Consider the following 13455-nt stretch of genomic DNA (forward strand, 5'->3'; position numbering starts at 1 on the left):
CACCATGCGAATGGCCCCAATTTCAATCCGGCATATCTCCATGCTCCAAACTCCATCGATGTGCCGTCAATTCTTGTTGAATCCTCATGATGTAGACCACCCTCTAGAACATGGTTGAACCTAGAAAACTACCAAAAGGGCATGTCTATCAATGCAGTTATGGTGACCTGCAATCTTCCCCTAGCCATAACTTGCTCATTCAAGATCGGATTGATAATCCAAAAAGATCGGCATGACCTACAACTTGAACACTTTAATTATATCCATTAACCTTAGCTTTGACACCTATCTCCACTTGTTGTGCCCGTTGGGGATCTACAAAAATTTCCAATTTTAGACTCACATATCTTCTACTAAGACTCTGTTTGAGTAGCCGTCAAACCAGCTTCTAGAACACCTCAAACGTCACATTCCAGAGCACCTACTTGGTACTTTAGACACATAGACTTGCCTCCCCATTTGGCCTTTATGGAGCCCTTTTGGCATTAAAAATCGCATCATGCATACATTTTTGTTGCCCTTTGCCTGCCTAGGGTCTTCATACCCACTTTAGCATCCTTCCATACCCCTGTCTGCACCCTTAGCATTGCTTTGGCATCACTTCTAGGCTTGATCAATTTTATTGCACCATCGTTGCCCAATCATTAGGAAGATAATGGGGTCTAGGAGGGCCTCTTTATTTGGTAATTTAAGGAAGTTGAACCTTTAGTATTAGGAAAGCAATCAAAGGGAAGCTTTTGAACTCAAACAGTTAAAACGGCTAGTTTATTTGAATTCAAATTCCCCCCCAAAATGAAATTTCAAATCTTGCGGGTAAAACCATATCATGTAGCATATCTATGGAAAGAGCTCAATGTGTAGATTCTAGATCTATGATCTCCGCTCAAATCAAAGATCATATGTGGAAGTTATGGAAGGCCAAAAATCATAAAATTGCCCACCTCCTTTTTGGGGGAAAAAGTGCATCCTTTGACCACTCTTACACATACCTTACACACCCACCATTCTTGCACACATGGCATACACCTATTTGTCAAAATGCTAATCACCTCCATAAGCTCATGGAAAATAAAGAGGCCCTCCTAGATCCCATCCTCTTCCTAACGCCCCTTGTTGAACATTCATGTTTGACCAAAAGCATATTTACAGAACTTAAAAACTACCACACTTAACCGACAACTAAAGGCACTCAAAAACCACAACCATATATATAGGATATATACAAAACCTCATCTCCTCCTCACATTGCATACTTTTACGTGGGCTGCCTATCCCCCCTTGGCTACAGGTTGATGTACATTGGGCACCACCCCTATGTCAAAAAATAGCTTGAGCCGCACACCACTCACCCTATGCCTAAGAAGTTTACCATTTTCTCTCACAGCTGATAGGTCCCATTAGGAAAGGCCCTCTGCACCTTGTACAGACCCATTCACTTCTTCTGAAAGGTGAACTCCAAGTATCTTTCATACTTCATCACCAGGTCTCCCTCTTCTATCTTCTTGTCCGATAGACTCTTATTGAACTTGGCCACTCGTTTCTCCGTTGATTCACATAGTAGTCTCGTGCTACTTCTTTGTCCATCTGCAATGCTTCAAGGTAGAACATCCAATCTTGTATAACCTCCTATGGAGTGGCATTGACGCGCCACATACCCTTCAAAGCATCCAGATGTGCATGCAATGGAAACATTGTCTCCTTACCCCATAAACCAACTCAAATGGAGTAAAGTTGATAGTCGCTTTGTAAGATATCATGTATGCCCATAAGCACTTATTTAGATTCTCTTCCCACTCTCTTTCTTGCTTATATACATACTTTTTCAACATTTTAATAATCTACCCATTGGCACTCTCCACTAAGACCATTTCATTGGGGATGATAGGGCAAAGAAAACTAATGCGAAATGCTTAGCTTCTCCACCAATTCCCACATAAGCTTGCTTCTAAATCCTTGGCCTCTATAAAAAATGAGCACCCAAGGTACTCCAAAATGGCAAAAAATGATATCAAAGACAAATTAAACTACAACATGTGCATTTACCTCCTTAATTGCCTTGTCTTCAATCCACCTAGTGAGGTAGTCAATGGCCACCACCACGTACTTATTACCACTTGTAGACTTAGGGAGTGGATCGATGGCATCCAAACCCCACTTCTCAAAAGCTCTTTGAGCAATGATGGCCCCTTATGATTCGGCTACCACTCATCTTTTACCCATGGTTTGGAACTCATGGCAGGTTTTGCATCGATAATGCACATCCCTCACTATAAAAGGCCACCAAAAACATGCTCTTAATACCCAAAAAAACACTTGGACTTTCTCTGATGTCCCCTCTACTCATGTCATTGCTCCAACACAATGCCGAATTTCCCTTTGTAGAGCACCCTCCTTAGAACTCCATATCAACCATAGGTCATTAAGTCTTCACCTACCAGCATAAACTTGCGAGCTTTTTTCACTATTCTTCTGCTCTGCAGTTTGGATAGAATTTTTGGACATTGACTTGTATTCAAGAAATATTCTACCTCCTTCAATGACTCCCTACTTGTGTAAGTGGTTGGGGCCACATATAGTCCTACAACATGTACCTATACCTTGCTATTGGCTAGTTGGTCTGCCTCCTGGTTTTGCTCTCTCTTGACATGCTTGAACTGGACCTTTTCAAAGAACTTTAATAGCTTCTTAATGGCAACAAACCAATGCTTCAAGGAATCCCTCTTTACCTACCATTGGACTAGCAATTGCTTGATGACCAAAAACGCATCACCTTTCACCACCAACCTAGAAATGTCAGACTCCCTGCATTGCTTCAAACCTAAATGGAGGGTGAGGTTGTTAGTGCCTGATGTGTCAGGGCATTTATCTTTTTGGACTGTAACTAAGGTCTTAGCTTTAAACCTTAGGAGCATGTTTACACAAGGACTTTATGCCTAGGTAGTTGGAAATACCCGAATGGTCACATGGCGAGTAGCAATTTTTGGAGTAACTAACAGGCAGTTTGTAGTTTGCAGTCGTACTGCTATTTTGGGCACTTTAACTAAGGTCTTAGCTTTAAACCTTAGGGGCATGTTTACACAAGGACTTAATGCCTAGGTAGTTGGAAATACCCAAATGGTTACATGGCGAGTAGCAGGCAGTTTGCAGTTTGCAGTCTTCCTGCAGCCGTACTGCTATTTTGGGCCTCTAGTTGGACGTTGATGATGAATACAGGGTAGATCAATACTTTCCATTGCTTAGCCATGGTCTCTTTTGTTCATACAGTCTGCAATTTTCATGGTGTTATGTGCAGTCTCCTGCCTTGTTTTTCTCTACACTGCATCATTCTTGTATTGATTACCTTTTAGGGCTGCGAACCCCTAACACTTTGCGATCGTGTTGTGTGTGTCCTAATGGACATGGGAGTGAATAAGAATAATCTCAAAGAAAATGGTGAATCGGTTATGCTACAAAGTTTCTCTCTCGTGCTTTAACTAACATCATCTCGATCCTGTTGGTGTCTCTTTTGCTGAGATGAGAACGAGATTTTGAAATCTTGGGAGTATTGGTGAAGTGGTTCCTGCAATTGGTTTGAATTCAATCTGAACCATATGGCATTCAAGAATTCAATAGGTTCTTGACATGCTAGTCGACCTTGACCATCTGCGGGAATTCTTAAATTGGGTAACCCTGTAGGAAGTGTCTGAGGAATATACATCAAAGTCATTGGAGAATTTCTTCTCGAATTTTCCAGGGAAAATCAAAATTACAATTGCTGACAAGTTGTAGGTGTTTGCAGGGTTCTTAATAGTTTTTGTGCAGACAGTTTCTGTGCAGTCTGCAATTTTAGGCAATGTGTAGTCTACACTTTACATTATGCAGTTTGTAGTTCAACTGTTTACATATTGCAGATTATAGCATTCCAATTTGGAGAATACAATTTCAATATCTTAGTTTGCAGAATACAGTTTTAGTCTTTCAGTTTACAAAATGCAATTTCACAATATTGCAGTTTGCAATGCAGTTTAAGCAATTTTCAGGGTTTAAAGAGGTACAAATGCTCTCTATTCTTGTGATGTGTGATTGAAAAAAAAGTGTTCTATTTGTCAAAAAGATGGGCACTTTGCAAATCAATGTCCTTACATGTGCGGCCTTGTCAAAAAGAGGATGTTTGTGTCAAGTATTGCATGCCAAAGTTGTGCAGGGAGTTGTATCAAATTATGCAAAGTTTTCAAGATGCATCATGTCATCAAGACATGTGTGATTCTCAAGAGGATCTAGATTGATTTTTTGGATTTGTTGATGATGTGCACAACTGGCATAATAGTCGAGTTGGTAAGAAGAGGAAGTCATGCTCTACGGCTCGGCGAATATCAAGGCTGCAAGAAGCGTGTGAATGTATTTCAGAGAAGTATGAAGATGAGTTTAATGATTACCTTAGTGATGATGATTCTCAATGGTGTTTTCAACAACTTATTACTATTTCCAACCTAAAACAACCTCAAGTTGTTAGTTTTCAGTTACCAACAGTTTTTCAGGCACCTGTAGTTTCAAAACCTGAAGTTTCAAAGTCTGAATATGATTTTTCAGCACCTAAAGTTTTTCAACCTGATTTTGATGTTTTTGAATATGGGATCAAAGTTGTAGATACTCAAATTATTAAAGAGAAGAAGTTGATTCAAGAAGGAGATGTTGTTCAATGCAAGGGATATGTAGTCCAAATGATGATGAAGGAAGAAAGAGGAAGCCAGGAGCAGCTCAAGAGCCAAAGGAACCAAGAGGACTGCCAGCTATCCCCAAACCTCACATCAAAGAGACTTCTATCTTTGCAAGAAGAGAACAACAACTACCCAAAAGAAGAGTTGGCGATCGAGAATAAGGGAATGCAAGTGGGAGTGAGCCAAAGAAGCCACCAATACCACATACCAACCCATATACCAACCTTGGACATCAATCTTGAAGAGGTTGACGTTCAAGAAGAGATCAGATTACAGTGTACTAAACGGGAAGAGACAAATATAGTTGAAGACATAATGTGTGGTGATGATGAGGATGATGTGATGAATCAGTTTTTGATGTATCTTGATGAGAGTATCCCGCAAGTGACAGTTAGGAGGATGTTTGTGTTGATGGAGAAGTGTTTTTTGGAGTTTTGAAGACCGAAATCCAATTTCCAGGAGGGGAATACGAGATGGCGAGCGAGTATTTTCGAGCAACAAAATAAATGAGCGAGTATCTTCAAAAATGTTACCACTTGTCAGACAAATTTGAAACTAATGCCATCTCCTTTTGAAATGTCTGCATAGAGACAATAAAGGCCCTTTTTCCTTTGTGTAATCCTTTCTAGAAAATGTAGCTTCCAACCTGAAACATCGGATCTAAGACCATGAACTCGTCCATATGGAATGAGTCTAAACAAAGGCAGTGTCAAGTGCTCAAAAGAACTAAACACCCTTGTTGTTGTAAGAATGTCTTCTACCCTATCCATATGCAAGCAACTGTCATCTTCTACCCTATCCATATGCAAAAAAGTGTCATCTTCTACCCTATCCATATGCAAGTGAGTGTCACATTGACGTTTGGCACTAGCGGCTTGTCCAATGTGCTTCCCATAACTTGCTTTGCCATGGCTCCTCTACCACTGGGATGCCATGATAGCTTAGTATTGTTTTTTGTTACCATGATAGCTTAGTATTGTTTTGGAGAATACTCGCACTTGAGCTATCCACATGGACACTGTTTTTTATGAAGGTGAAAATACAAAATTTGTTAAAACAAACATGGAGTTGTAAAAATAAGAGACGTGCAAAGCAAAATGGGCCTTACAAAGGACTGGACACAGAGAGGTAAAGGTGCCAGCTCCAAGGTGGTAAAAGCATCCACCATCGTTGCTATTTCCTACAATCAAAAGTAAGAGAGATAGATAGTATTGCTAACTTGTTGATGTTGTTGTGACTAGAGAGAGAGAGAGAGAGAGAGAGAGAGAGAGAGAGAGAGAGAGAGAGAGAGAGAGAGTATGTCCTAACGATTTTAGAAAAATTTGAATTGAGGAGAATCTTCAGTAGATGCCGACGAAGCTGTTGGGAAAAATCCCAAGATAAAACACATGAGGGGAGCGAAGGCAGAGGCTGTAGACAAGGCATAGAACAGTTTAGGAAAGGGCAAGTTGGGTTAAGTGCTACATGTAGGAGCTGATGGAAAGGTGTTTTCTTTAGTAAACATGCAGACGACTGTGCGCATCAAAAAATCTTTGGTGAGGTGGTTACTTCAACTTGATGGAAATTCTGCATGCATTCATCCAAATTCGATTCTCTTTAGGAGTTTTGGGGATTGTTAGGCTAGCGCCTATGCATGGGTTAGCCGAGGCCTCAATCGGTATCTACAAAGATTTTGTGCAATAAAACCACGAACCTACTAGTATGGATGGAGAGAGAGAGAGAGAGAGAGAGAGAGAGATGGGTTGTTTAACCTTTCACTTGATAATATGTAGAAAAAGGTTCACTTAACAATGAAAAAAAAGGAATTCTCGTTCCGCCAGCCTGCTGGTCTCCTGTTGCAACTAGTTCGCACCGACGCAGACTAATTGCAGTAGGGGAAGATGCTTTCTCAAAATATGATCCTACCTGCAGAGGCATAGCTTGAGAGAGGCGCTATGGCAGGGCTTGGGTAGCGCGTAGGTAAAGCTGGTGTTGGTAGAGGAGATGAAGTGCACTAGAAACTTGCCCTTCTCCTGTTTGGAGCCGGCACGGGCTGGTTGCAACAGGAGACCCGTAGAGAAGATGCTTTCTCAAAAGATGATCCTACTTGCAGAGGCATAGCTTGAGAGAGGCGCTATGGTAGGGATTGGGCAGCACGTAGGAGGAGATGAAGTGCACTAGTAACTTGCCCTTCTCCTGTTTGGAGCCACTCCTGGAGGCCACTTCTGCAACGCCTGCATAAGAGATGAGGTGATTGAAAACCCTGGATTCTTGAACAAGGTGAAGTCAGAAGAGAAAGAGTGTGTTAGATTTAGTGAGAGTGTCATGATGGCCGTCATTCTTCAATTGGACGCCATTGAGGTATGCAGTCGACCTTGATTCTCTTCAATGTGGAGGTTTCTTTATTGGCCAGTGAGCTTATGTTGTTCTTTTTGTCTGTTTGTGTAGGGCTCCATCCCTGATGTCTGAAACCAGAGGAAAGAAGCAACAAAGATGGCTATCAAACCTGCAAGATTTGCCGCGGATGCCATATTTATGTCTTCACAGGAAGAAGATACTGACTGCAACAGTTTGCTTGCTGTAAATTCGAAAAACATTGTCTGCTCCGATGCTACCGATGCACTGCAGGAAACATTTCCCTCTCTACATAGGAAGGACCTTGATGCGCGAAGCCTCATTAGCATGATGCAAAATGGCACAGATTCTATTCAAGAGAAATTCTTGATGAGGCAGAGGTAGTAAGGGCATGGTCACGCGAGGCTTAGTTTTCCGTAAGCCTCGACCAGTGCTGACCATGGCAGGTACGGACCCGCAGAGGTTGACGGGCAGCAGTGGGTAGAGAGAGATAGGTTGACGGGCAGCAGCAGGAGAGAGAACTCGGGCAGTGACCGGCAGCTAACCGGAATAGTTTTGAAACTATGCCTAAAAAGGCATAGTTACAAAAGTGAGCCGGTGAAAACCTGCAAAAGGCTGCTTTGTCAGAGCGCTGGTCGAGCTGTGTTCCTCGAAACTAAGCCTCGCGTGACCATAGCCTAAGTCAAGACTTACAAGGAGTTTCGGTGTAAGATGGGCCTGTAGAGATGATGACCAATGATTTGAAAGAAGAGGCCGTGAAAGCCGTGAGCAGTTTAGACAACATCCTTGTGTCTAGAAATGAAGAAGTACGTGCACCACAAGATGATTTTGGGGAATTGATAGATTGTGTAAAATGCAATCCTTCAAGCAGAGAAGCTATAACCCTCTGCGATGGTAATGAGGTTACTGGTGTGCCAGCTATGGGTATTGATGGGGCCTATCCTGCCATGGTGGCCAGAGCTATTGCTCCATGTAAACAAGAAGCATATCTTCTGTATGGAGCCGCCCCTGGATTCAACTTCCGCAATGCACATATTGATCACCACCAATAGAGGGAGCAGCGGAGTGCATGGCTACATTTGATGGGGATGTGTGTAGGCCACAGCTTCCAATAGTGTATGACTTGATGCCGCTTCAATTCTCTCTCTCTCTCTCTCTCTCTCTCTCTCTCTCTCTCTCTCTCTCTCTCAACTCCTCGTAGGCTAGATCTTTAAGGTCTCTTGGGATAGTTTCCTACGACGTTAAAACTCTCTTCTTCGTCGTCTCTCTCTCTCTCTCTCTCTCTCTCTCTCTCTCACACACACACACACACACACACACACACACACACACACACACACACACACACACACACACACACACACACACACACAATTTTGGCAAGTCACTAAATTGAATGGGAATCCCATCAATGGTGTACACCTAGTTCTCCGTTGTAGGGAGGTGCTTATCGCCGCCTATTCTACCTCCCCACCCAAGGGTTCCCTTTCTATTTTGCTTACCTTCTTTGAATTGAATTCAAACCTTGCTTGCATGTCAAGAATCAGAGCACCATCTTGGCCCTGAACTATGCTTAAAGCCATTCACGATTGCCATTGGATGCCTGAAGCTTGTTTGCATGCTACTCGTGCCAAGGTCGAGTCTCTGCATATGAAAGGCACAAATCGCCAATTTGTGAGAGTGGTTACAATATGCATGGCATAACTATTTTCTTCCAACATTGTTGTTAGTTCTAATTTGTCTTCAGATTCGCTCGGACTTTGTCTATGCTTGATTTCTTTGGCTCGGTGATTAGAATCCCCCTCTAGGAGTGGAAATAAGTTATTCAAGTGAAGACACACATCTTGAATTTCAGGTCCTTGAATTGCAAGTTTCAATGCCGAAGGTCCCTAATTTACAAATTTCCATAATGCAGGTCCCTTAACAAAAACTTACTGATTTGCAAAGAGATTTTGTTCCTAAATTTCAAGAATTTCAAAGTCTTATTGTTGCTCAAGCAATGATCATCAACAATCTTTCATTAGATGTGAAGAATGAGAGATATTCAAATCCAAGTGGTGACAAATCAAGCCATTTTTATGATTGATCGACTTCAAGAAGAGAAGAAATCATTAAATAAGAAGTGTTCACAGGATCAGTATCTTGTCAAAGATATTCAAGAAGCAGTTTTTGACAAAGAAGAAGCAAACTACAGGTTCTCAAAGGTGAAGAGTGGAGTTCAATCTTTGATTTCTATAATTGAAGGATATAGGAGTCAAGTGATTGAAGCGACTTTTTGTCTAGAGAAGTTCAACATAGGGTGTTTGCAACAAATTTCTACTTGTGATCAATGGTGTGGAAGTCTTTCTTGGAATTTGCTGATTGTTTTCTTTTGGAAATGGATCAAGTGGAAAAAGGGTTTGGATGAAAGAAGCATGAAGGATGTTGCGGTGAAATTTCAAATTCAGGTTCAAGTGCAGGAGATTTTTGAAGTGCAGGAAGCTTCATCTTCACATGATACTGAATACTTGCAAGAGTGGACTGAATGCATAAAGTGGAGGCAAAGTAGGATAATTTTTTTTAAACTGAAGCTATATGAAGACTTGAAGACTCAAGTTGTGATGGTGAAGGGCCAAAAGATTCAGCTATTGCAATTAAGACAGAATGAACAATATGCAAAGAAGATGTTTAGGAACAAGGAGATGAGAGGAACCCGAAGAAGAAGTATGATTACTTAAAACAAGAATATGATCAACTAAATAAACAGGTGCAGTTAGCTCAAATCAAGTACAAGTGCAGACGGATACTATTATGGAAGAACAGGTACAAGATGAGGTTCAAAAGAATCAAGTTCAAGATGTGCAGGATGCAGTTGCAATAATAGATCCTGAGGAAGCATGAACACATCAGTCAACTTCAAATCAGATTTTTATAATTGAAGATGACATATCACCTGCAAATAATTTCAAAAGCACAAATGAAGCTATTCAAGTTTCAGAAGATGTGAAGGTTGCAGAGACAATTGAAATTCCAAAAGAAGTTGAAGTTGTAGGGGAAATAATCAAGCAGACTAACCCTGAGCTTATTGATTTTCAAAGAAGTTATGTACATGAATTTGCTGAACTACAAAGTCTTATTATTTCTCAAGTGGAGATGATCCATAATCTTTCTTTTGTTCTGAATAATGAGAGGTATTCAAATATGGTTGCGGCTAATGAAGTGGTTTCCAAAATCGGTCAACTTCGAGAAGAGAAGGCATCATTGATGGTGGAGATTTCTCAGGGGGCAGAAGTGAAAAGTTTTCAGTTTCATGGAGATATCATTGATGGGATAGTTTTGCGGCTAGAAAGTGGATTTCTTTATGTTTTTGAGAGGGGATGTGAGCAAGCCATCTTGGTGGTTTTTTTAATGTGTGAAGGAGAGTTCAACGTGTTATTTTTAAGCCTTGAATCAAATCAGTTTGATGAAGAAGCAAATCAATTTTGGTGTTTCCCGAATCAAAATTTTCAGGACAATCAATTTTTTTGGCATAGAAAGTCTAAATCAGGTTTCCCAGTGTTTCATCTACATGCAGAGATATTGGATATGTTCAGGAGGCAGTGTCTAATGGTTGCAAAGTTTTCATCCTACCTTGAATCTTTCTTCAATCTTTTTGAAGAGAAACTTGAACATGACCCTAAATTTGAAAATGAAAATGAACATGAACATGAACCTGCTAATGTGTTCAGTAAGCCATACTAGGCCTTTGCTGAAGAAGAGGCTAAGGAAGAAAATATGTTTTTGCAGAAGAAGTTCACTGAATTGAAAGATCATTTTATACAGTTGAAGTATAAGAGGGAACAACAAGTTCATGACCAACCTAAACTAGAGGGTGTTGAATGTGAAATGATACTGATGGATAATGCAGATCAGGAAGTTCAAGAGCAGTTAATTGAAGATACAGTTCAAGAGCAGTTAATTGAAAGATCATTTTATACAGTTGAAGTATAAGAGGGAACAACAAGTTCATGACCAACCTAAACTAGAGGGTGTTGAATGTGAAATGATACTGATGGATAATGCAGATCAAGAAGTTCAAGAGAAGTTAATTGAAGATACAGTTTCAGTCACCCACAGGACATGAGAATGAGGCAGAGCATCTACATTTTGGGAAGGAATTATTGAACATTGTCGAGGAAGTGTTGGCTAAGAACATTGAAGAAAATACAATGGATGAGGTTGCAGCTGAGATGGAATTAAGTATTGATGCAAAGGAGGAGAATTTGTTTGTGTAGAAACAGTATGATGAACCGAAGCAGCAGTATGAGGAATTGCAGAAGCAATTGGAATAGAAGAAACGTCATCAACCTAAATAATTGCATACTCAGAGTGATACTGTAATGTTGGATAAAACTAAAACTGAATTTTAGGAAGAGTTAACAGCAGATGCACTCACAGTTTCAATTGCAGTTGCAAGTGGACAACAAAAATGTAAAGATCCAGTACTGATTATTATTGAAGAGATACTCAGTAACGAGACTATTGAGGCTACAAAGGAAAGGACCTGAAGCTGAAGTGGATGTAGGATTTGGTAAAGATGGCAAGGAAATTGCAATAGAAGGGGAAATTTCAAAGCAGCCTCAAGATGAAGATAATCTTGATGTTGAAGTTTTTTATTAAGGAATTGTGGGTCCTCACAATGTTTGAGAAACATTTCCCACTGGGTGTGCCAGGTGTTAATGCCTGATGTGTCAGGGCATTTATCTTTTTGGACTTTAACTAAGGTCTGACATTTAAACCTTAGGAGAATGTTTACACAAGGATTTTATGCCTAGGTAGTTGGAAATACCCGAATGGTCACATGTCTGAGTAGCAATTTTTGGATGTAACTAACAAACAGTTTGCAGTTTGCAGTATTCCTGCAAACTGCAAGCTGTAGCTAGACGTTGATGATGAATACATGGTGGATCAATACTTTCTCTTGCTACTTAGCCATGGTCTCTTGTGTTCATATAGTCTGTAGTTTTCATGGTGTAATGTGCAGTCTCCTGCCTCGTTTTTCTCTACACTGCATCATTCTTGTATTGATTACTTGTTAGGGTTGTGAACCCTTGACAGAGGTATCCCGCTTCATTGTTGATGTGGACATCCTCCAAATCATAGGCCTTCGAAAAGATTACTTTTCCCTATGGATCATGTATCACCACACCCCTGCGTGACCTTTGCATCACCCCCTATATGCACCATCAAACCACATGGTAAACATTTCTCTCTCCAAGTTTGGTTCCTCTTTGGATTCATCTTTCACCACCCTTGGATAAACTGGCAAGTCAATGACCTTGGATAAACTAGCAATTCAATGACCTTACTGACCAAGATATCTGCCAAATGAGATTGACTAGTGCAATCGATCTTAAACTGAAACTTGAACTCCTATAGCTCTAGCACCCACTTGATGATCTGCTTCCCTGGATTTAAATGAAACACCACTTGAGGCAATAGATTGTTAGCCATGAGCACATAGAACTTACACACAATGAGATGCACTTTGAACTTCCTCCAAGCAAAAACTAGTTCCATCATCCATTGCTCCGCTTTGGTGTAGGTCGCCTCTCTTGGACTTATCACCCTGCTCTCAAAGTAGATAGGCTTGTAGCTTCTCCCTACCTTTTGTAGCAAAACCGCTTCAATAGCCATTTTACCTACTGTCATAGAAACATAGAATTTGTCCTCTAGGTTGGGAGGACACACCGTCAACAACTGACACAATATTTCTTTGACTTTCAAACCCATGAATTTGATGAGCCCTGTTTTGAAGAGGATACATATATTGTGAAAACATCCAAAAAAACCATGATATATATTTTAATTTATGCACGAACAAAGCCAAACTTCAAGCACCAGAGGAAGGATCCATCATGACTAGATCCTTGAATTTCTCCAGATCTGCTTGCACTTCTTAGGGTTCAATTGACCTCCTTCTTCATCAAGCCTCTAGAAACATAATTGCAGCTTTGACAAATGCTCTTCTCTACAGCTATAGCAACGAGTGTCATCCATGAAAACCCCGATGAACCTGACTAGGTATGGATCCATAAAAACCCCGATGAACCTGACTAGGTATGGATGAAACACAGTGTTCATCCAATCTTAAAAAGTGGCATAGGCATTTACCAACCCAAATGGCATCCTGTGGTAGGCAAAAAATCCCCATGGAGAGATAAATGTGGTCTTCAATTGGTCCTCAAGATAAATCCTTATCTGAAAGTAACCAAAAAACCCTCCATGATGGAATACCTTTCATGGCCGGCTACCTGATTTAAGATCCCATCCTAAAACGGAAATGGGTAGTGATTTTTCTTGGTTGCTGCATTCAATGGCTTGTAGTCAATGCACACCCGTCATTTCCCATTCTTCCTGCATCCCCAATAGCTGATTGATCTCTTGACAAAGGGATTCCTTTTGA

Source organism: Adiantum capillus-veneris, chromosome 2, assembly GCF_014529385.1.
Source record: "Adiantum capillus-veneris isolate H3 chromosome 2, ASM1452938v2, whole genome shotgun sequence".
NCBI lineage: Eukaryota > Viridiplantae > Streptophyta > Polypodiopsida > Polypodiales > Pteridaceae > Adiantum > Adiantum capillus-veneris.